This window comes from Oncorhynchus keta, chromosome 33 (genome assembly GCF_023373465.1).
Source record: "Oncorhynchus keta strain PuntledgeMale-10-30-2019 chromosome 33, Oket_V2, whole genome shotgun sequence".
Classification (NCBI taxonomy): domain Eukaryota; kingdom Metazoa; phylum Chordata; class Actinopteri; order Salmoniformes; family Salmonidae; genus Oncorhynchus; species Oncorhynchus keta.
Window position 1 is genome coordinate 10,472,580 of NC_068453.1, and position 23,725 is coordinate 10,496,304.

The following is a 23,725-nucleotide window of genomic DNA, read 5'->3' on the forward strand; positions in this document are numbered from 1 at the left end:
CGCAGAGGCCAAATCAATCTCCGTACCGCGTCGCCGCACGCCTCTCAAATGTTGTAACAGGGCGGAGGGCTTCGTATAGCTGTGTGAACGCAAACTCACTTCCTTGACAACTACCTCCACAATAGCTCTGCTCTGCTCAGCCAAGCACAAGAAGTATGAAAGCCCTGACGTCTGCGGAGGCTGCGTCACAGTAAATGTTGCCACTTCAGACGAATGCTTGACCACGCAGAGCCATTAAAAGGCAGGCCTGCGTGCACAGTGCTCACAGCTGCATGCATAGCATTAGCTAACATGTGAGTGAGAGATGAAGGTTATGCAAGAAAGACAGGGGAGGGAGGGGGAGGACCACAGACTGCTAGCAGGGTACAGGGTAAACTGCCTGCCCTATAGCAGCATTCTGGCCCTGCACTAGGATTACCTAACCCGGTTAAACTAGACTGAACGCTGTGCCCACCGTTGTAGTGAACAGGAGAACGCGGGGGAAACAGCTTGGATTATCAGCAGAGGGTGATGAATGAACTACCGTTCTAGAAAACTGGTTAGCCTACATTTCCTGTGGACCAGTGACACACACGGATCACAGAGCAGAGGGAGGAGCTGTTCAAACAGATGACAGGAAACTATTATTGACTGTAGCGAGGAAGACCATTCATCTTGATCACTGACAAAGAGGGCAACCGTGTGGATCGCTCTCCAATGCAGCTAAGGCAATGCCTCATAGCCAGGCCCAACTGTCCATATTAGTGCATGAAACAGATACATTGGATTAATCCTTTTCTATACCACCAGTAATGACGGAAGTAGGATTGGGCTGGACCAATCCCGCATCCAGGATGAGACAGGGCAGAGATCACAGCCTTGTGGCGCACCACCAATGCCGCATAGTAGTGAATACTAGCCTTCTCTGTCCCTGCATCCTACTAGTCGGCATTAAAGGCATTAACCTCGTAGCACTGCACAGCACCACAGCCACATAATACATACATTATGCATGTTCAGTGATTGCGAGGCTAATGAGATGTAAATAATAGATGCTAACCCAACACACTGTCACCTCTCAATGGAGCTGGGCATGGCTAGTTGACTGTAGCCTAGAGAGGAACTAGGTCGAGGTTGGCCAGCCAGCCAGGCAGAGTTACAGGCACAAACATGGCCCAAATGACCATCCCGTGCCACATTTACAGTGTCTGGGGAGGACAGGTGCCCCCTCAGCCCAGACTGAGGTATCTGCAGTGGCAAGGTCACGTCACCAGGTGGCAGTGTATTCGCTTGGCATGGGGGGCGTTTGGCAGTTGTGCAACATGTCTGACTGGCCAAGACCACCAAAGGTGAGCTCTCATTATGCAATAAGGCCTGAGGAAGTGTGCTATATGGCTACGGGCTGTTCTTATGCATGAAGCAACGCGGAGTGCCTGGATACAGCCCTTAGCCGGGGTATATTGGCCATGTACGACAAACCCCCAAGAAAGCCTTATAGCTATTATAAACTGGTTACCAACGTAATTAGATCTGTTTTCATACCCATGGTATACGGTCTGATATACCACGGGTTTCAGCCAATAAGGGTTCAGGGCTGGAACCACCCGGTTTATAATTGTGGTTAGGTGTGTGTGTGTGTGTGTGTGTGTGTGTATGTATATTTTCAGCACCAGTTTATCAGATACACCCATCGAGTACTGGTTCGGACCCCACTGTAGCAATGAACGGATGCACCTGGTCAGCAACAATGTTCAGATATGCTGTGGCTTTCAAACGTTGCTGAATTGGAATCAAGGGACCTAACGTGTGCAAAAAACAACAAAAACAAAAAACACTCCCCACACCATTACAACACCACCACGAGCCTGAACCTTTAACACCAGGCAGGATGGGTCCACGGACTCATGCTGCTTACGCCAAATCCTGACTCTGCCATCACCATGACGCAACAGGAACGGATTCGTCAGAACAGGCAATGTTTTTCCACTCCTCATATTGTCCGGTGTTGGTGATGGTGTTCCCCCTGTAGTCGCTTCTTCTTGTTTTTAGCTGATAGAAGTGGAACCCGGTGTGGTCGTCCGCTGCAATAGCCCATCCAAGACAAGGACCGACGAGTTGTGCGTTTCCCCGGGATGCCGTTCTGCACACCGCTGTTGTACTGCGCCATTATTTGCACGATACTTACCTCTCTCATCAACGAGCTGTTTTGGCTATCAGGACTGCTACTGACTGGATGGTTGTGTTTGTAGCACCATTCTCGGTAAATCCTAGACACTGCCGTGTGTGAAAAGCCCAGGAGGCCGGTGGTTTCTGAGATACTGGAACCGGCACGCCTGCTACCGACGATCATACCTCGCTCAAAGTAGCGTAAGTCACTTGTTTTGCCCAGTCTAATGTTCAATCGAACAGTAACCGAATGCTTCTATGCCTGTTTTATATAGCAAGCTACAGCCACGTGACTGTCTGTAGGAGCGAACCGCTTTCGTGAATGGTGTACCTAATCAATTGGCCGAGTGTATATTAGTCATATTACTATAGTAGTATACTGAGGCCGGCATGTGCGTTTGCTCCAGGTCCAGCCTCACTAGGGTCGGCTGCAGGGTAAGCTGTTCCAGGGCGAAGCCACAGAGCAGAGTGATACCATTTACATTTTACATTTACATTACATTTATGATGATATTCATGATACCCACTGAGCAACCAGCCACCATGGGGCCAATCTCTGGAAAGAGTTCCAGGAGAACAGCAAGGAGAGAGGCTTCAAACAGCACAAAGCCATAGGCTACAGTCACGAGGAAAACAAACAGGCACAGATGTGATCAGATCTGATACTGTGAAATCCACACCAGGCAGAGTCCATGGTTCAACAGAGAGAATGGAAACAAGACAGGGAGGGAAGTGCCGGAGACACATGGGACCAGTACAGGCCTGGGAGGATGATGAAGTGGGTGGGGTTATATCCTGCCTGTTTGGCCCTGTCAGGGGGTATCATCGAATGGGGCCACAGTGTCTCCTGACCCCTCCTGTCTCAGCCTCTAGTATTTATGCTGCTGTAGTTTGTGTCAGGGGGCTAGGGCCAGTCTGTTATATCTGGAGTACTTCTCCTGTCTTATCTGGTGTCCTGTGTGAATTGAAGTATGCTCTCTCTAATTCTCTCTTTATTTCTTTCTCTCAGAGGACCTGAGCCCTAGGACCATGCCTCAGGACTACCTGGCCTGATGACTCCTTGTTGTCCTGAGTCCACCTGGCCGTGCTGCTGCTCCAGTTTCAACTGTTCTGCCTGCGGCTATTGGACCCTGACCTGTTCACCGGACGTGCTACCTGTCCCAGACCTGCTGTTTTCAACTCGCTAGAGATACTCTCAATGATCGGCTATGAAAAGCCAACTAACATTTACTCCTGAGGTGCTGACCTGTTGCACCCTCGACAACAACTGTGGTTAATATTATTTAACCATGCAGGTCATTTATTGAACTATTTGAACATCTTGGCCATGTTCTGTTATAATCTCCACCCGGCACAGCCAGAAGAGGACTGGCCACCCCTCATAGCCTGGTTCCTCTCTAGGGTTTTTTCCTAGGTTCTGGTCCTTCTAGTGAGTTTTTCCTAGGCACCGTGCTTCTACACCTGCATTGCTTGCTGTTTGGGGTTTTAGGCTGGGTTTCTGTACAGCATTGAGATATCTGCCGACGTAAGAAGGGCTATATAAATACATTTGACTGATTGATTATTGGGTGGGTTGGAGGACTATGAGAAAAGGGAGAGGGAGCATGTGACAGAACGAGGACGAGGAAGAATGAATGGCCAGACAGGAAGAGGAATGAACCATTTGAGGGGGGGGCGGAGGAGGTGAGTGAGAAAGTGAAAAAAGAAAAGAAATAGGGGGGAGGTAGAGAAGGAGTGAGTCCGAGATAAATGTACTATAAGAATACGTATTACGACACCAGCCTGTTGAAACACTCTGTATATGCAGTTGGAGGATGTGTGAGAGGCGTTTGAACTCTGTGCACTCTTTGTGCTGCCAACAGTAGCTACAGACTGTGCTCGACTCTGGCTGGAGGGCTCATAGCTGGATGGGGAGAAGAGGAGTCTCAGGCATGACTGCACATCAGCTGGATCAGACCAGGAAAGAGACACAAACCCCTTGAAGCAAAAAAGGGAGGCCAGGACATGTTGAGGGGAAATATTTGCACAATGTTAAGAAATGCCTTGTATTGACACATTCATTGATTTGCTTTTCACACTATTGAATTGGTGCCTCTGGGGCAATTCAACAACGCTGACTGAGTACCTTTTTACTGGTTTCTAAGACTGTGTTTTGCTTTTTGTTTATTGATAGGTATATTGATGTGTATATTGATGGGTACAGTGTACAGTGGAGCAAAAAAGGATTTAGTCAGCCACCAATTGTGCAAGTTCTCCCACTTAAAAAGATGAGAGAGGCCTGTAATTTTCATCATAGGTACACTTCAACTATGACAGACAAAATGAGAAAACAAAATCCATAAAATCACATTGTAGGATTTTTTATGAATTTATTTGCAAATTATGGTGGAAAATAAGTATTTGGTCAATAACAAAAGTTTCTCAATACTTTGTTATATACAATTTGTTGGCAATGACAGAGGTCAAATGTTTTCTGTAAGACTTCACAAGGTTTTCACACACTGTTGCTGGTATTTGGGCCCATTCCTCCATGCAGATCTCCTCTAGAGCAGTGATGTTTTGGCGCTGTTGCTGGGCAACACGGACTTTCAACTCCCTCCAAAGATTTTCTATGGGGTTGAGATCTGGAGACTGGCTAGGCCTCTCCAGGACCTTGAAATGCTTCTTACGAAGCCACTCCTTCGTTGCCCGGGCGGTGTGTTTGGGATCATTGTCATGCTGAAAGACCCAGCCATGTTTCATCTTCAATGCCCTTGCTGATGGAAGGAGGTTTTCACTCAAAATCTCACAATACATGGCCCAATTCATTCTTTCCTTTACACGGATCAGTCGTCCTGGTCCCTTTGCAGAAAAACAGCCCCAAATCATGATGTTTCCACCCCCAAGCTTCACAGTAGGTATGGTGTTCTTTGGATGCAACTCAGCATTCTTTGTCCTCCAAACACGACGAGTTGAGTTTTTACCAAAAAGTTCTACTTTGGTTTCATATGACATTCTCCCAATCTTCTTCTGGATCATCCAAATGCTCTCTAGCAAACTTCAGATGGGCCTGGACATGTACTGGCTTAAGCAGGGGGACACTGCAGTCTGGCACTGCAGGATTTGAGTCCCTGGCGGCGTAGTGTGTTACTGATGGTAGGCTTTGTTACTTTGGTCCCAGCTCTCTGCTGGTCATTCACTAGGTCCCCCCGTGTGGTTCTGGGATTTCTGCTCACCGTTCTTGTGATCATTTGGATCCCATGGGGTGAGATCTTGTGTGGAGCCCCAGATCGAGGGAGATTATCAGTGGTCTTGTAGATCTTCCATTTCCTAATAATTGCTCCCACAGTTGATTTCTTCAAACCAAGCTGAACACAGAGGAGCAGGTAACGGGAGCCTGGGAACTACCCCACATTGGCAGACATGAGATGGGCTGGCTGCTCACTGCTTAGACACTGGTCTGCAGAGTGTGTTGGGGCCTGGAGTTTGATTATAGAACAGATTCATTCACGTTGCTTCTCAAAACACTTTTGAGAAGAGGCGCCTGCAATGTAATGATTGACTGCATGACGACTCGGCCCACTGAAACGGGCCAGATCCTGAGACGCTGTCATTTAGCTATTATTGAGGCAGTGATGCATTTAAAATATCTCCCAACATCCCTCTGCCAATACCCCCCCCCCCCATATCACGTTGCCAATCTTAAACACGGGAAGACAAAAACCCCAGTTACCACCCTCGGTGAAGATGTTTGATCTTTCAAACATTGAGGCAATGAAAATGACCAGAACAGAGCGCGGGATCGAACTGAACTGAGTGAACTTTGATGTGGTGGGGTTTTTCCGCTTCGGAGACACGAAGGTGAAGTCAGTTGACAAGCTAAAGGGAAGGGGAAACTCCCTAACAGAGTGTTAAGTAAACAGAGGACACTCCAATGGGCCGCTGTGGACGGTGACACGTCCTTGAGAGAGATGACATAGACTGATCGGTCTCTATGACGACATGGCACAGCCAGCACAGGCAGGCCTTGGGCCATGCCAACAGGAGCAGACAGGACAGGCCATTCCTACAGAGTACTTATCCTCTCGGAGAGCTCACGGGTCAGTTCTTTACAGCAGAGGAACATTCATGGAAGATACAGTAGAGGGGAGTGAAAGACAGAGAGAAGGCTTGTCGTCTTTGATTCCAGGGGAGGGAGCATATCCCTGTGTGTGTGTGTGTGTGTGTGTGTGTGTGTGTGTGTGTGTGTTCCATGCATGTGAAGTGTGGATACTCCATTGTGACCCTTGAGCTGTACAGAGACACATCTAGAGCAGGCCCTGTGTGTGTGTGCACTCAGCAGTAGCGACAGGGGTTGGAGCCTGGACTGCTACAATGTGGATGGTGGGGGAACAACAAATAAAACCGACCCAGTCTTAACTGGGCTATAAGAGGAAGTATGTGATTGAGCTGTGCTTTGGTTTTAAGAGATCCCCCCCCAAAAATGGGTCTTTAGGACATGGGTTAACCTAGTATGGGTTAACCTAGTATTAGTCTGTGTAAAATAAGACCGCAGAAGGTAACGAAGGGTGAGATAATTAGGACTCCTGAGAAGAGATTGTCGACACCATAAGCCTCTCTGGCACAGTTGAGGAGAGTCTTGGCAGGGTGGGCTGAGGACAGCCTGGAATGAGTGTCCCATTGTTCTCATCAGAACAGTCTTCAAAACGATTGAGCCAATCTGCCCCTTACTGCCCATTTTAGCTGATACTGGTCAAAACTAACCATGATGCTACATCCCCCAGGAATATACCCATTAACTACAAGTTACTGAGTTTCCTTCAAGACGAACATCTCACCAACCTACTGCTGCAGACTCTTTCAGAGTCTTATCGGCGGTGGGTGTTGTGGTTAGAGAACCTTTGAAACCCGAGAACCACAGCACAAACCTGATCAAACTAGGCTGTCTCAACTCATTCAGGGAACCTTCTGTTTTCTTCCTCGAAGTTCTACGTGGGATTCAGCAGCTGGCACAATGTGCGCATCCAACAAGTCTGATGATCCAGTCATGACACTGGCCTCATCCCGGCTTGAGGACGTGAGATCTTGCACATTGTTTCTCTGAACGATGCCCATTATTCAAAGTAAATGGAGATGGGAAGGACACGGGGACAAGCTCAGAGGAAAATATAGCTTCGGGCTTTCATTGAAGGGTCATAGAGTACATCTCCATCGGTACTTGAGTTGAAATGATGCCCTCTATGATGAGCAGAGTTGATGTAATTATACAGGCTTCAGCTCTGTGCATGCTCCACTTTTCCACAGATTCTCACAAATCTGCAGAGTTAGAAGTTACCCTGGTTAGTTTCCATTAGAATTGTGTTTCAAGAGACCCATGGTTCATGAAACCTGCAATCGTCATCCACACAATAGTTCATTGACTTGAGTCAGTCAGTGCAAAATTGTTGCAAGGTTGTCAGTAGTCAGCCAGAGGAAGGATGGAAGTGTCTCTATAGGGGAGCGACTACATGCTGTTAATCCTCTCAGACCTCACTCCAACTCTCCTCACAGGAAAGCTGGCTACCTTCTCAGACCTCACTCCAACTCTCCTCACAGGGAAGCTGGCTACCCTCTCAGACCTCACTCCAACTCTCCTCACAGGGGAGCTGGCTACCCTCTCAGACCTCACTCCAACTCTCCTCACAGGGGAGCTGGCTACCCTCTCAGACCTCACTGCAACTCTCCTCACAGGGGAGCTGGCTACCCTCTCAGACCTCACTCCAACTCTCCTCACAGGGGAGCTGGCTACCCTCTCAGACCTCACTGCAACTCTCCTCACAGGGAAGCTGGCTACCCTCTCAGACCTCACTCCAACTCTCCTCACAGGGAAGCTGGCTACCCTCTCAGACCTCACTGCAACTCTCCTCACAGGGAAGCTGGCTACCCTCTCAGACCTCACTGCAACTCTCCTTACAGGGAAGCTGGCTACCCTCTCAGACCTCACTGCAACTCTCCTCACAGGGAAGCTGGCTACCCTCTCAGACCTCACTCCAACTCTCCTCACAGGGGAACAAGTTCTTCGAACAGACCGTCCATGAGTCAGATGCTTTGCTGTTAGCCGAGATAGATTTTTTAAAATTTTTTAAAATCAGGTCACTGTCACATGGTGGTGGCAGCCTTCGACAGCACAGATTGAAGGTCCATTTGATGAATTCCGGTTCTAAATGCTTAACATAAACAAATGGACTGGCGAAAGATCGGGGTCAGGGATATAAAATGGAGAAAAGATTAAATGGTGGTCAGGAAGAAAAAAAAAGCACATCTCACGTGTCGACTGCAGCGGTGAGGTCTGACACTTTAAATGGTACGACTCCAATTATAACAGACACACTCCACTTTGTGTCAACGTCTCATGTTTCCATCCGCCACATCACTGGCAAGACAGGGCAGGCACCAAACCAATCACTGGCAGGACAGGGCAGGCACCAAACCAATCACTGGCAAGACAGGGCAGGCACCAAACCAATCACTGGCAAGACAGGGCAGGCACCAAACCAATCACTGGCAAGACAGGGCAGGCACCAAACCAATCACTGGCAGGACAGGGCAGGCACCAAACCAATCACTGGCAGGACAGGGCAGGCACCAAACCAATCACTGGCTGGTAAAATTTGTGACAGCGAGGTTAATGTCTGTCAGCAAACGGGGAAAACGGAGGAACAGGGCACCACAGACTACTCCATAGAGACCTGGTATTGAATAGACTACTCAGCGATCCTGAAAAGACTACTTTCTATAAGCTAGTCTAGGCTTAACAGGACAAGAGCAGAGCACGGGCCATGTCAACAACTTAGTCACAGACCAGAGTCCTTTTTAGGAGTGTAATTGAGGGAGAAACAAAGCTCCCCTTTGGGACCAGCTGGCAAGGGTGACAGGGCAGAGAACACCCACACACTGCCTGCTCCCCCTCCTCTCAGGGAGGGGAAAACACTGCTTACCCCTTACAAGAGGAAGTTCTTAGAACGTGACATTGTTCTAACAATATTGATCTCCAACGGGTAATAAGAAATAGAAAGAGAATATAGAATATGGAAATTTCTAAGAGTCTGCGGGGTAAGCAGCAACTATTCACGGATCACTGAGAGGAGGAACACGTCCTATATCAAATTTTTATTTTAGTCAGAATAATAAGCTGAGGCTCAAGGATACTGCTTACCCAAAGTGCTTTGTGTTTCCACGTACGTCATTCCCTGGTGCTTACCTAAAAAGCAGCAGCCTTCCTTTGCGCTACAGGACCTTCAGAGCAATCGAAGAGGCTGTTTCTTGGAGCTCGCCCACTAACACGGCCTCATACACACTCATTCACACACTCCTTTCCCTCATTCACTCCCTTACGCCAGCCACGTCTTGCCTAACACGACAGACGAGCGAGAGGCCAGGCCACACAGCAGTCTGCCCACTTTATCCAGCCCTGCTGTCACGAAGCAGCACTCCATTAGAGGACGACTGGATCAAAACAGACCCAGATAACGCAGGACAACGTGCCCCCTGATTATACTGAGACAAGATACAAATGACAAAAAAAAGAAAAAAAAGAACATGGTGTGCTATTTAGAGAGACTAAATGTGGGGCTGAGTGAACAGATGTGTTAACAACAGAAATATCAAAAGCATAGCAGGCCTAGCACTGGAAATAAATGTTTTGGAGTGAAAAATCCTCACAAGAAAAAACAAGATATGCTTGCAGCTACAAAATGAAAACAGTGCAGCCTTTCATTGTCTTACACTTTATCTTACCTTTGAAATATGGTTCTCACTTCAAATACAAAAAAGGCAAATACATTGCTTACTATAATTGACATTTAGACTTTTGGTTTGGGGGGGGTTGAGTTTTGGAGGTTCAGGAGAAGATGCAACCGAGTGTCTACTAGGGGCTAATTTTGGCATTTGGGACAGCTGGTCAGGAGGGTCTGGTTTTCTGCACTTATCAGCATATCAGACACCCATACAGTTAATCATTCTACTTCTTCTGTGAGCAGGACAGACAGACACTGACTGGGACAGTGAGAGAAATAAAGTTAACGTTGAAATCCGGATAGACAGCCAGCGGCTCACCCAGCTCAGCTACCATTTAGGAACAGCCAGCACGCCCTATACCCTGAGAGAGCCTCCCTCTCCTTCTCCCCACCCACTCCTCGCAGATCCGATAGAAGAAACCCACACAATGACCATGTCATACAACCCCAAATGGAAAAACCACACAGTCACAAGATTGGAACAGAGACAAGTGTTATATTAAAAGTATCTTTGGGGTCCTAAATGGTGGGAGACTTCTCTGGCCTCCACACCATGGAACCTAGGGGGTTTGTCCACGGCTAGGCAGATGAGTATACGAGATGGATAAGCCGACAGTCTGGCACTGCAGCACCGGTACATTTAAGTTCACTCTGATTTCTGGAGTTCGGAGCTGCTCGAAAACCTCCATGCCAACGTCAACTTGGCTTGCGCTGCTGCGCGGGAATCACTGGCCACATTTCATCCATTCACCAAACTCTGAGCAATAATCCATTGGATGAATGGTGGAAAACGAGAGATCCAACAGGATCATCCCCGTCAATGACAGATTAGAAGAGGGTAGTCTACGCACACTGAACCATGCGCACACACACACAGTGATGATGCAGAGAATTGTCTCGTGCGCTCTTCCAATGGCTGCGGAGGAGGCTGGCGACGCGAGTCAGAGGAGAGTGCAGCACCGCATGGCTGCCCTCGGGGGTGTGATGTAAGAAAAACAAAAGCGGTGCCCAGCTGATTCATACTCACAGACAAGTGTCCCCATAAATAAAGGACAATTAAGACACATTCAGAAACGCATCCTTTAGCACATGAAGCACACACACAACTGCTCTAATCACCTGCAGTTGGCTTCGTTTCACCCAGTTCAACATGTCGCCATGAGAACGGACTCGGAGACACTGACAATAAGCATCTAAGTCTCTGTAAGACCAAGCAGGGAAAGCCAAGGCAGGGATTACATGTGGCTGCCTGTTACCTACCTGCACATTCAGGAGCAGATATACGTTTGAGTGAGACTCGATCGCTGCAAAAGGGGGCTTTCCCATAGCCGCACGCATATTGCCAACGCTCTAAAAGTCTATCAATTGATATGAGATAAACACAAAACATCATGAGAACAATGTTCCAACTCAACTGCTGGAGGGTCCTGTGTCACTTAGGAAAAAAGGTCACTGTCCCAATCCCTCGGGGTCGTTTTGAGAATCCAATCAGTCTAACCAAACACCCACTGACAGCGATACCACCAACCAATCTCAATGACCATTCATAATGGGATCTGGTGTTCTTCAATCATTTCCCTGGTCAGGGAAACACGATCAATATACTAGATTGCCCCGTTTCCCAAATCCCAGCCACACACTCATTGATGCGGCCTCTCCCTTCATTAGCTGAGTGTCTATAAATGCAGCCGGATTAATGCTGCATTTATTATTTTTTGTGAATAAAGCTTTTAAGGATTTAGCCGTTTTAGCAAAAAACATTTTTTTTTTTAAAAACACGACAACAAAAAAACAATACTCAACGTCTAGGGGTCAGTGACATTTGCAGAAAGAGTAACAGGTGGCTAGGCCTGTATCTAGCCTAAACCTGAGTGATAGAAAACAACATATACAGATGGGGGGAAATTTAGAGATCAGTTCCTCCCACAACAAAGCAAGGGAGGGGAGCTGGGGATTGTGGAATTATATGTTTGTAAGAAGTGTTCTGAAAATAGCATTGTCTCAATGGAAATGTACAATTACATAAAACATACTGGGGGCGGTTTAGTCATTTGTAGGGTCATGCTATTCTGAGTCGGCAGGGTTTAACTGCGACCGTGGAAGGAGTCCAACCATCTGTGAGCCCTGAAAAAAAAAAGACAAAATGTCTGCTCATGCATTTGTCAGCCTGGCCGCAATGTGGCTTCCCCCGCAAAAGTCAGTGGTTGTGTAATCTGGGCCGAAAAAAAACAGGCGGTGGTCAGTGGAAGCAGGCGGTGTCAGAGGAAGGCCTTAAAAACTAAGAATCCAGCCACTGAATGTTCTCTCTGCTAGCGTGTGTATTATCTATCCTGTTGCCTAGTCACTTTACCCCTACCTAGGCTACATTTACATGTCTACTTACATATCTACCTGCACATGGACTTTAGTCTACACCGTTTTTTTATGAAGGGGGACATCTAGTCTGTTGCACAACTGAATGCATTCAACCCGAATGGTGTCTTCCACATTTAACCCAACCCCTCTGGATCAAAGAAGTGCCGGGGGGCTGCCTTAAAAATCGACGGCCATGTCCCAGGGAGCATTTTTTGTTGGGGGTTAACTGTCTTGCAGATTTTTCCACCTTGCCGGCTCAGGATTCGAACCAGCGACCATTTGGCTACTGGCCCAATGTTCTTAACTGCTAGGCTACCTGCCACAACAGCTGTGAGGCGTCAGGATTCATGTATGACAACTCAACAGATGCCAATAGTCAAAGCCAGTGCAACGGAGGCTGCAGGTTGAACGCAATGCAACAGAACTGATTGTAGAGTCAGGCTAATCCAGCTCATAGGAGTCCTCTACCCCTTCGCCACGGGAATGGTCTTTCCCAGTGCTGGATTAGCCTACCGCTGTTCGTGCCTTTTTAACTCTGGCGGGGAGGAAACCGGGCAGACAGAACAGTGCTTTTTCCTTTGTGAGGGGCCTTTTGTGATGCCACACTTTTTGAATACAATGCTGGTTCTTTGTACAGGGGCCTGGTGTCAGAGTCTGAACGGAATTCCTTCCCTGTGGGGAGGCCTTTGTCAGAGAGATGTACTGTCTGGGGTCTTTCCGATGAACACTCAGCACTCTGACGCCACCTAGCCCCCCTTCACTGGTTCTTCATCGTCCTACTCTTCAACGTCACCATTCAAAATGTTTACCTTCTTCAGCTAACGGTTAGCTAACGTATAACTGTCAGAATATTCTCAGTACACTTACCGGGGCTGTGGAAACCAGTTCTAGCGACTTCAGAAGCTCCATCGGTTACATTTCTACCTGGGACGCTCTGAGCGTTTCACCTGACGGAACACACCCTCCGGGGCTACAGTACAAAGTGACGACAGGAAGGGAGAGGGTCTGAAGGTGGAACCCCAGACGCTGACACAAGGCCACACATGCACCTGACACCTTTGTGAGAATGTGTGCCTGGCTGCAGCACAGAGATATCCCAGGCCAGATCGAGCTGTAATGCGCTCTAAATATCCTCTGTCCTTGTGTGTGTGTGTGTCTCGGACTAATTTGGAGTAGCTAGCCTACATTTTTCACTTCCAAAGCTTATTTGTGTGAGAGACAAATGACAAAACACGTGAGCCGAGTCCATTCAGGGTCTGGAGTCTAGCAGAGAGATTATTATCTAGCAGTGGTGCAAACAGCCAATTTCCCTGGTAATAAATCACAACACCACAGATGAAGGCAACGGAAGGTGCAGTAGCACTCCAGTATTGTGCCGTAATTACATTGTAAGGGAGAGTGAATTAACACCTTTCCAGCACACAATGACCATCAACCCACGGGAAGTGCGGTAAGTCAGCAGAAACGTCTTGGTTTGGTTCACACTATTGTTTGCCTACAGCAGAAAACTGAGGCATCGAGAGAGTGGGGCGACGTCAGGTGAACACAGCGTGAGTGAACGAGTGCGTGAGAAAACATCTTTCTAAGGCCACTAACAACCACTGCGATAATCAGTCAGAGACTCGAGTGCACTGATTGGGCACCGTGCCAAAAACACACTCACATCCCTACTGAGTGTCCAAGGCAGGCTGAGAAACACGAACGCTAGACATTCATATCGTTACGATATCTATTTTGGGAAAATATATCTGCACTGGTGATCAAATGCGAGTTGTCCTACTGCGTGTGGCGGACAAAATATAAAGTGTGTTGGTCACAAACGGCTGAAATAGAAAAGCCCTCGAGTGATGTCTTTCCTAGTGGTTTGACTGATGTACATAAACAAAGTAGTTCCAGGAGCTAGCTATTAAAAATCCGATCCAATAACAGAGGATATGAGAACCAAGGCTTCAAAACAAATAGGTGTCCATGTCTGCCGATGACTCAAGTTTTGTATTAAGTCCGCAAGCTAGATCCCTGCAATGTCTCATTGAACATCTAGATAACTATTCTGGACTAAAAACCTAATTATGATACGTGTACAATATTACGCAGTGGAGCTTTAAAAAATACAAAAAATACTACTTTTAAATGACCATGCAGTTTACCTATATTATTATTATTATTATTACCTATAAAATGTGCTGATGGTGAAGTAGACATGCTTGGTATTCATATCACAAAATATAGAAAATAAGCTCTCCACAATGAATTTCAATAGAAAACTTGTGAAAATAGACAAGATCCTGCAACCATGGAGGTAAATACATGTCTATTTATGGGAAAATTACCCTGATTAAATCCTTAGTCATTTCTCAGTTTACTCACTTACTTACGGAGCTGCCTACACCTGATGATTCGTTTTTCAAATCATATGAGCAAAAGCTATTTTGCTTTATCTGGGATGCTAAACCAGACAGCATAAGGCGTGCCTATCTACAGCTGAAGTTGGAAGTTTACATACAATTAGGTTGGAGTCATTAAAACTCGTTTTTCAACCACTCCAAAAATGTCTTGTTAACAAACTAGTTTTGGCAAGTCGGTAAGGACATCTACTTTGTGCATGACAAGTAATTGTTCCAACAATTGTTAACAGACAGATTATTTCACTGTATCCAAAATGTGGGTCAGAAATGTACATCCATTAAAATGACTGCAGTTAAACAGCTTGGAAAATTCCAGAAAATTGTCATTGTTAGGCTAATTGACATCATTTGACTCAATTGGAGGTGTACATGTGGATGTATTTCAAGGCCTACCTTCAAACTCAGTGCCTTTTTGCTTGACATCATGCTGGAGGAAACAGGTACAAAAGTATCTATATCCACAGTAAAACAAGTCCTATATCGACATAACTTTAAAGGCCACTCAACAAGGAAGAAGCCACTGCTCCAAAACCACCATAAACAAAAACAGACAAAGGTTTGCAACTGCACATGGGGACAGTGATTGTACTTTTTGGAGAAATGTTCTCTGGTCTAATGAAACAAAAATAGAAAATGTTTGGCCACAATGACCATTGTTATGTTGGAGGAAAAAGGGGGATGCTTGCAAGCTGAAGAACACCATCCCAACCGTGAAGCACGGGGGTGGTAGCATCATGTTGTGGGGGTGCTTTGCAGCAGGAGGGACTGGTGCACTTCACAAAATAGATGGCATCATGAGAGGGGGAATTAGGTGGACATATTGAAGCAACATCTCAAGACATCAGTCAGGAAGTTAAAGCTTGGAAAGAAAGAAATGCTGAAATAAATCACTCTACTATTATTCTGACATTTTACATTCTTAAAATAAAGTGGTAATCGTAACAGACCTAAAACAGGGAATTGTCAGGAATTGTGAAAAACCGAGATTAAATGTATTTAGCGAAGGTGGGTGGAAAATAGCCGTCTTCAACTGTACATTATGAATATGAACTGGGTGGGTTGAGATTATTAAATATAAAAGCACTAAACATCTGAAAGGTTCACTTACTCAAAAAGTTTTACTTGAAACCTAAATGGTTCTTCAGTAGATTACTAAACCTCCATTGTTTAAAAATGGCCTTTTTGCAGATTGCCATGTCTCAATTTCATCCCTCTGAAAATATGTCATATTTGTTCTAACAATGATTATGGCTGAACTCAAATGTGCTGGTGGATAAAATACCTGTATTTATGGGAAAGGGGTATTTTGTTCTTAACACTACCATTCCAATTTACAATATAATTTATGTATTTCATGGAGTTGAACAGGAAGCTCGGTTCAATCCAAGAGCACAACCAATTGATTGCAGCATTAACCTCAAAATGGAGGAGGCGGGTGGTAGCGAGAGGAGGTAGGGAACTGGTCTGTCTGCCCAATATAAAGAATCAAAACTGGCGGAGGAATAAAAATAGCATAAATAGGAAAGTATACCAGCTTCATTTGAGGACCAGGATGTTGACAACTGTGCCATACAGACTGCAAAATAATTGGGAAGAGATTTTTGATGTACCAATTCCATGGTACGGGTATGAGTTGATGTATAAAATGATGCAAGATTCAAGACTTCATGCTTTTCAGCTAAAATTATTATATAGAATTCTTGCCACCAACAAAATGTTGACCCTAGAAATAGTACTGTTAGGAGATTGAGAGACCGGGTCAATCAAATACTAATACTCTTAGTAAAAGTATTTATCTGTGGATTCTATAGATTAAAAATTGTACGTTAAACATCACAGCATAGTTGAAAGCTGTGCTAACAATTAGCCTTTTAAAATGAACTTGGATAAGCTAACACAACGTGCCATTGGAACACAGGAGTGATGGTTGCTGATAATGGGCCTCTGTACGCCTATGTAGATATTCCATAAAGAATCTGCCGTTTCCAGCTACAATAGTCATCTACAACACTAACAATGTCTACACTGTATTTCTGATCAATTTGATGTTATTTTAAAAAAAGGGACAACATTTTTTTGCTTTTCTTTCAAAAACAAGGACATTTCTAAGTGACCCCAAACTTTTGAACGGTAGTGTATGTTCCGTAGCAATCCAAAGAGGGCGGGCGGCAGAGATCGGTGGGATGGGCTGAGGGAAGCGGAGGGTTGGGATGTGGAATTGAAGACGCGTGTTGAGCGGAGATGCTGTGCGGGAAATAGAAGTGGTGGTCAAAGATAAGTCCAAATAAAACATGGTAAAAAGTATGTTTGAATGACACTGAGGGGCAGCGTTTATACAGCTAATGCCGGAGGCTGATGTCGTGCAGGTGTTTGTACACATTCAAATACACGCATACTCAGACACGTAATCGTGCCAAGGCATGCACTAAAACATATACAGTTGGCATTGCTGTTATGATTTTAGTTGTCCTTGATAACCTTTGTTTGCTGTTGTCTTCTGTCTGTTTATTTTTCCACTTTAGTTCATTTTCTTGGTTGTTGGTGCATGGGGGGTTCTGAATGGGAGTCTGTTGTGGTGTAGTTGTTGAGCGGCTTCACTGCAAGTATAATTGTGTGTTTCGGATATTCAATCAATTCAATAATAAAATTAAAAGTTCCAGGAGCTCCCGAAGACCGGCCTGGAGTGAGGAGGTAAAACCCATGAGGATCATTCCAGCTCAGAGAGCTGACGTGAGCACTACACCAACAGATCTAGTCCCCATCCCCCACATTACAGCTTTGTCCTCCAACCATCCTCCATGTTAATGAACACCGCATCACATGCACGGCTCTCCTTGAAGCCCCACTGGTGCGTGTCTTTCTCAACTGGGCCCTCTCTTATTGACACAGGCCTCGATTTCTGGTTTCTGGGGGTGGCCCTGGCCAAAGACCTTTGCTGGATGTTCAAATTTATTCAATCTTTAGCCAACAGTTAATGGATAATGTAGGACCAAGCACAAGTGACTTATCTATAAACTCTTTTCCACTAGAATGGCCAGGACAAGGCCTGATTTAGTGTGCAAGACAAAGAGATACTTACTTATGCCTCCAATCCATCCTAGTTTATGACTTTACTGTCAAATGGAGGCCCCCGAGTAGGAGAGGCCCCCCGAGTAGGAGAGGCCCCCGAGTAGGAGAGGCCCCCCCGAGTAGGAAAGGCCCCCCCGAGTAGGAAAGGCCCCCCGAGTAGGAAAGGCCCCCCGAGTAGGAAAGGCCCCTTCGTTGCGAAGTAACATCTTAACAGAAAGGTGAAAAAAGACAGAAGCAGTCATGAGGCATGCCATGCGAGTCAGCTTCAAACTTCACACTGTCGTGCTACCAAAGACAGTCCAGTATGACGGGCAGAAACAGCTTCTCCAATAGAAATCCCCAATCACGCTTGTAAGTATTGTCATGGCAATGTTGATGTGAGTGTAGCAAAATGCATGTGCTTCTAGTTCCGACCGTGCAGTAATACCTAACAAGTAATCTGACAATTTCACAACAACTACCTTATACACACGTGTAAATTAATTAATAAGAATATGTGTGTAACTGAATCAGGTTTGTAGGCCTCCTTGCTCGCACACACTTTTTCAGTTCTCCCGGCAAATGTTCTAAGGGATTGAGGTCAGGGCTTTGTGATGGCCACTCCAATACCTTGACTTTGTTGTCCTTAAGCCATTTTGTCACAACTTTAGAAGTATGCTTGGGGTCATTGTCCATTTGAAAGACCCAATTGCGACCAAGCTTTAACTTCGAAAGGTATAGGGGGCAGCATTTTCACTTTTGGATAAATAGAGTGCCCAACTTCTACTTCCTGCTACTCATGCAAAGAATAGGATATGCATGTTATTAGTAGATTTGGATAGAAAACACTCTGAAATTTCTAAAACTGTTTGAATCACGTCTGTGAGTATAACAGAACTTAGGTAGCAGGCAAAACCCTGAGGACTAACCGTTCAGAATTGTTTTTTTTTTTTAGGTCTCTGTCTGTTCACTGAGTTCTCATTAGGAAACGATATTTCTTAGGAACTTGTTTTCAGTTCCTACCGCTTCCACTGGATGTCACCAGTCTTTGGAATTTGCTTGAGGTTATTCATTTGTGCAATGAAGAAGTATGGCCATTTAGGAACTGCGTAACACTGTTGAGAGTTGCGCAAGACTTGAAAAGTAGCTTGGTTTGTTGTCTTCCTGTATTGAACAGATAGACCAGTCTTCAATTTGATCGATTATTAACATTTAGAAATACCTAAAGTTGTATTACAAAAGTAGTTTGAAATGTTTTGGCAAAGTTTACAGGCAACTTTTGAAATATTTTGTAGTGACGTTGCGCAATTTGGAAGCTGTTTTTTTCTGGATCAAACGCGGCAAATAAATGGACATTTGGATATATATGGACGGAATTAATTGAACAAAAGGACCAATTGTGATGTTTATGGGACATATTGGAGTGCTAACAAAAGAAGCTTGTCAAAGGTAAGGCATGTTTTATATTTTATTTCTGCGTTTTGTGTAGCGCTTGCAGGGTTGAAATATGCTACCCTCTGTTTACTGTTGTGCTATCATCAGATAATAGCTTCTTATGCTTTCGCCGAAAAGCCTTTTTAAAATCTGACATGTTGGCTGGATTCACAACGAGTGTAGCTTTAAATTAGGATCTTACATGTGTGATTTAATGAGACTTAGATTTTTATATCAATTTATTTTAATTTGCTGCGCTGCATTTTCCCTGGCTTTTGGCCAAGTGGGACACAAGCGTCCCCTATACCATAAGAAGTTAACTTCCTGACTGATTTCTTGAGATGTTGCTTCAATATATCCACATACTTTTCCTTCCTCACAATGCCATCTATTTTGTGAAGTGCACCAGTCTCTTCTGCAGCAAAGCACCCCCACAACATGATGCTACCACCCCCGTACTTCATGGTTGGGGTGGTGTTCTTCGGCTTGCAAGCCTCCCCCTTTTTCCTCCAAACAAAACGATGGTCATTATGGCCAAACAGTTCTATTTTTATTTCATCAGACAAGAGGACATTTCTGCAAAAAGTACGATCTTTGTCCCCATGTGCAGTTACAAACCGTAGTCTGGCTTTTTTGGAGCAGTGGCTTCTTCCTTGCTGGGCGGCCTTTCAGGTTATGTCGATATAGGACTTGTTTTACTGTGGATATAGATACTTTTGTACCCGTTTACTCCAGCATCTTCACAAAGGTCCTTTGCAGTTGTTCTGGGATTGATTTGCACTTTTCGCACCAAAGTACGTTAATCTCTAGGAGAACGAATGAGTCGCCTTCCTGAGCGGTTCCTGAGCGGTCCCATGGTGTTTATACTTGCATACTATTGTTTGTACAGATGAACGTGGTACCTTCAGGGGTTTGGAAATTGCTCCCAAGGACGAACCAGACAAGTGGAGGTCTACAATTTATTTTCTGAGGTCTTGGCTGATTTCTTTTGAGTTTCCCATGATGTCAAGCAAATAGGCACGGAGTTTGAAGGTAGGCCTTGAAATACATCCACAGGTACACCGCCAATTGACTCAAACGATGTCAATTAGCCTATCAGAAGCTTCTAAAGCCATGACATCATTTTCTGGAATTTTCCAAGCTGTTTAAAGGCACAGTCAACTTAGTGTATGTAAACTTCTGAACTAGTGGAATTGTGAATTATAAGTTAAATAATCTCTTTGTAAACAATTGTTGGAAAAATTACTTATGTCGTGCAGAAAGTAGATGTCCTAACCGACTTGCAAAAACTATAGTTTGTTAAAAAGATATGTGGGGAGTGGTTGAAAGTTTTAATGACTCCAACCTAAAGAGTACATTTACATTTAAGTCATTTAGCAGACGCTCTTATCCAGAGCGACTTACAACCTGGTGGTCCCGGGCTCCCCCAGGAACACCATATCGATACCGAACTTAGCGTGGACACCCATTCGACATAGTGTGCTGCATCCCAGAGCTCCTCAGCTCACGTGATCCCCCAACCTCAGCCTCCCAGTGACTTGGATTACAGGCACATGCCACCGCACCCGGTAAACTTCCGACTTCAACTGTACATGTTTACCTCCAATACCATGTACCCCTGCACATGGACTCTGTACTGGTACCCCTGCACAGCGACTCAGCACTGGTACCCTGTGTATACAGCCAAGTTATCGATAATTTATTCCTTGTTTTATTATTTTTCTTTCTGCATTGTTGGGAAGAGCCTGTAAGTAAGCATTCCACTGTTATTCTAAACCGGTTGTTTACAAAGCATGTGACAAATCAAATTTGAAGTTGTTTTTGACGAAAATGTAAATGTCAGTGTCACTTTAACGAGGTTGGAGCAAATAACATGCTCAACTCCTTGGCTAGGTTGTGCCTTTAGATTGAGAAAATGAACTACTAAAAAGGAAGAATTTTACACATCTCTCATTGACTTCTTGCTGCGCGAGCGTTCCCAGAAGTCTCGTGATGTTGCGCCCCTGGGTTTAGAAACTCTGTGCTGCTACATTCTCCCCATCACAGGCCCCAGCTCTCAGGTGATAATCTCAGCAGCGTCACGCTAGGGAATGAAGTCTTCATGGACCCAGAGTAGAACAGTGGCTGATTGAACACAGGGATCAATGGATCTCCTAGTCCTCGAGCAAGGAGAAAAACAAGAGCCAGACATTCCCATATTACAGCTAAAATAGGCTACAGTACAAATGGTATATAGACCCAGAGTCCTCCTTTATTGTAGGCTACATTTGGGAATAGTGGTCAAATAACTGGGCAATGTCAAAAAAGCCATTGAAGTACTGGAGCCTGCTTGCCTTTTATGTAAGCATAATAAAGTATCTGCCAAGATATCTGCATTTTTATGACACAGGAGTGTTTGCCCTGTCGGTTGCTGCCCTTTCAAGGTCATTGTGATAATCCTCCTTCTGGCTACTCCTCCTGAATCCCTAGCGACATCATTGGAGCAGGCTGGGTTCTTCTCGGAGGGACAAAGCACTCAGGCTGTTAATCTGATGGAAGCGACGCTGGTGTCATAGAGCCCGTCCCAGATGAGGAAGGATCCCCGGGGTGGCTGCCAATGACCAGCACTGTCAGGGCCATGTCACGGCAGCCATGCCCAAAACTCATCTTCCTGACAGCAGAGGATAGATGGGCAAAAAGAGCAGGGAAAACACACTTCCCCGTGTATTTATTTATTAGGTAGAGACAGTATTATGTTTCCTTCTCCTACACTTTGGAACAGCAAGAAGCAGTAGGCTACAGGTCGTAATCCACAGGGCTAAAGAGAATCCTCTCCACTCAAACTCTCCCGGAGTAAGGGTCATGCCCCTTTTGATGTTCCAGGTTCAGAGGGTCAAAGGGCTTGACCTAAATCAATACCGAACGTCAGGTAATCAGGTTCCTGAGCCCCCCAAAAAATGATCAGAACATGTCTCCAAGACATTGGACATGCCTTGTTAACGGTGTTCCAACACAATTCAAGGTACCAACTACCCATAAACCCAGACGCTTTGCGTGGAGTTCTTTACGAACCTGAACAGAACCCTTTTCGATACAGATCTGTCGGCAAGCCATTTAACCTACAGCTCTTGCCAAGCCCACAGTAAGCTCGTGACTCCTGTTAGGACCTCCACTTGAATTAAAATACCTTATGGGGACCTTTTCCTTGGGTCAGAGAGCAGGGCAGCGGGTGACCAGGGAGATTGTTCATGTAATCCGTGGCAGTCGTCAGCACCTACCCGTGGCAGTCATCAGCATCTGTAACTGGGCACTGCTTGTGTGTGTGTGTGGCGGCGAGGACGGGAACGTTCATTAGCAGCAGTCTTAGCCACACATGGCGCCGAAAGCTGAAACCTACCGCTGCTAATCCATTCTTCCTGGCAGGGGCAGCGTATATTTCCCTGCTCCTTCCAGGAACATCATGATAGGTTGGCAGAGTCCGTTGGGGGGGGGTACGCGAATCACTCAGCCGGTCCGAAGGCTAACATCTGCCCACCTAGAGTGGGAGGCAAGCTGCTTAATCCCCCATGTGGTGACATGGTAAGGCATGGATTAGAACCAGCCGTCCATGCCACATACCATCAGCTCTACTGCTGCTCTCCATCTCAATGCCCTTTCTGCACTGAGGGATTCAACAGACGCAGCCTATATAACAACCATATATAAAAGCACACACATGCATTCAGCCTATAAATAGGCCTAAAACTTTGCATGCACGTTCCTGCTCCAATGCATGGCTACTTAGATGATTGTGAAGCGAGAGGACACAAAACAAGTTTATTGGCCTGTACAAATATGTTTTCCCCTTCCGAAAATGATTTTGATGTTCAAGATGCAGTCTAAGTAGCTCAATTCATGTATAAAACATAATACGGAATCTGTGCCATGGCGGATGGCACTAAATATTCACATAAAGGGTATTGCCGGTGGTCCCTTTAAGGACAGGTCACCACAACGAGCCAGATGCCATGCCGCAGCAGCCTCCTCTCCCTGCTGCTCGTAGGGTTCCTGGTCCTGCTGTTCTTATCGGACACAGAAGGCTGATGGACCATCTGTCATAAGCCAGTCCACTTTCCCTCCCTCTCTCGCTGTGTGACTGCTATTTTCCAGTCCTGTGTTCATAGTCACTGGGTTGGTGGCAGAATAGTGGGAGGGTGTTTTGTCAGATCTGTTGCCTATTTGGGGACAAGGAATTACAGTCGTATGAAAAAGTTTGGGCACCCCTCGAGGCTGCATAATAATTTACTCTGTCGTCACAGAAAATGATCACAGTGGCATGCCATTCATTTTCTAATAAAAGCTGAGTACTGGGGTATTGTCCAGACAAATATTTGTAGTGTAGCAATATAAAGTTGTATGAAATTAAATCAGATTTTAAAAATAGGCTCTGCAAAAATGTGGGCACCCTTGTCATTCTGTTGATTTGAATACCTGTGACTACTTAGCACTGATTAATTGGAACACACAATTGGTTTGGTGAGCTCATTAAGCCTTGAACTTCATAGACAAGTGCATCCAATCATGAGAAAAGGTATTTAAGGCCAGTTGCAAGTTGTTGTTCTCTTT

The 23,725-nt window shown here is 45.6% G+C and overlaps 1 protein-coding gene across 2 annotated transcripts in view; it reads right to left on the minus strand.

Moving 5' to 3' along the window:
* LOC118366207 (putative adenosylhomocysteinase 3) overlaps positions 1-23,725 on the minus strand; it is a 47,871-nt gene that overhangs the window by 21,018 nt on the left and 3,128 nt on the right. The window lies entirely within an intron of this gene.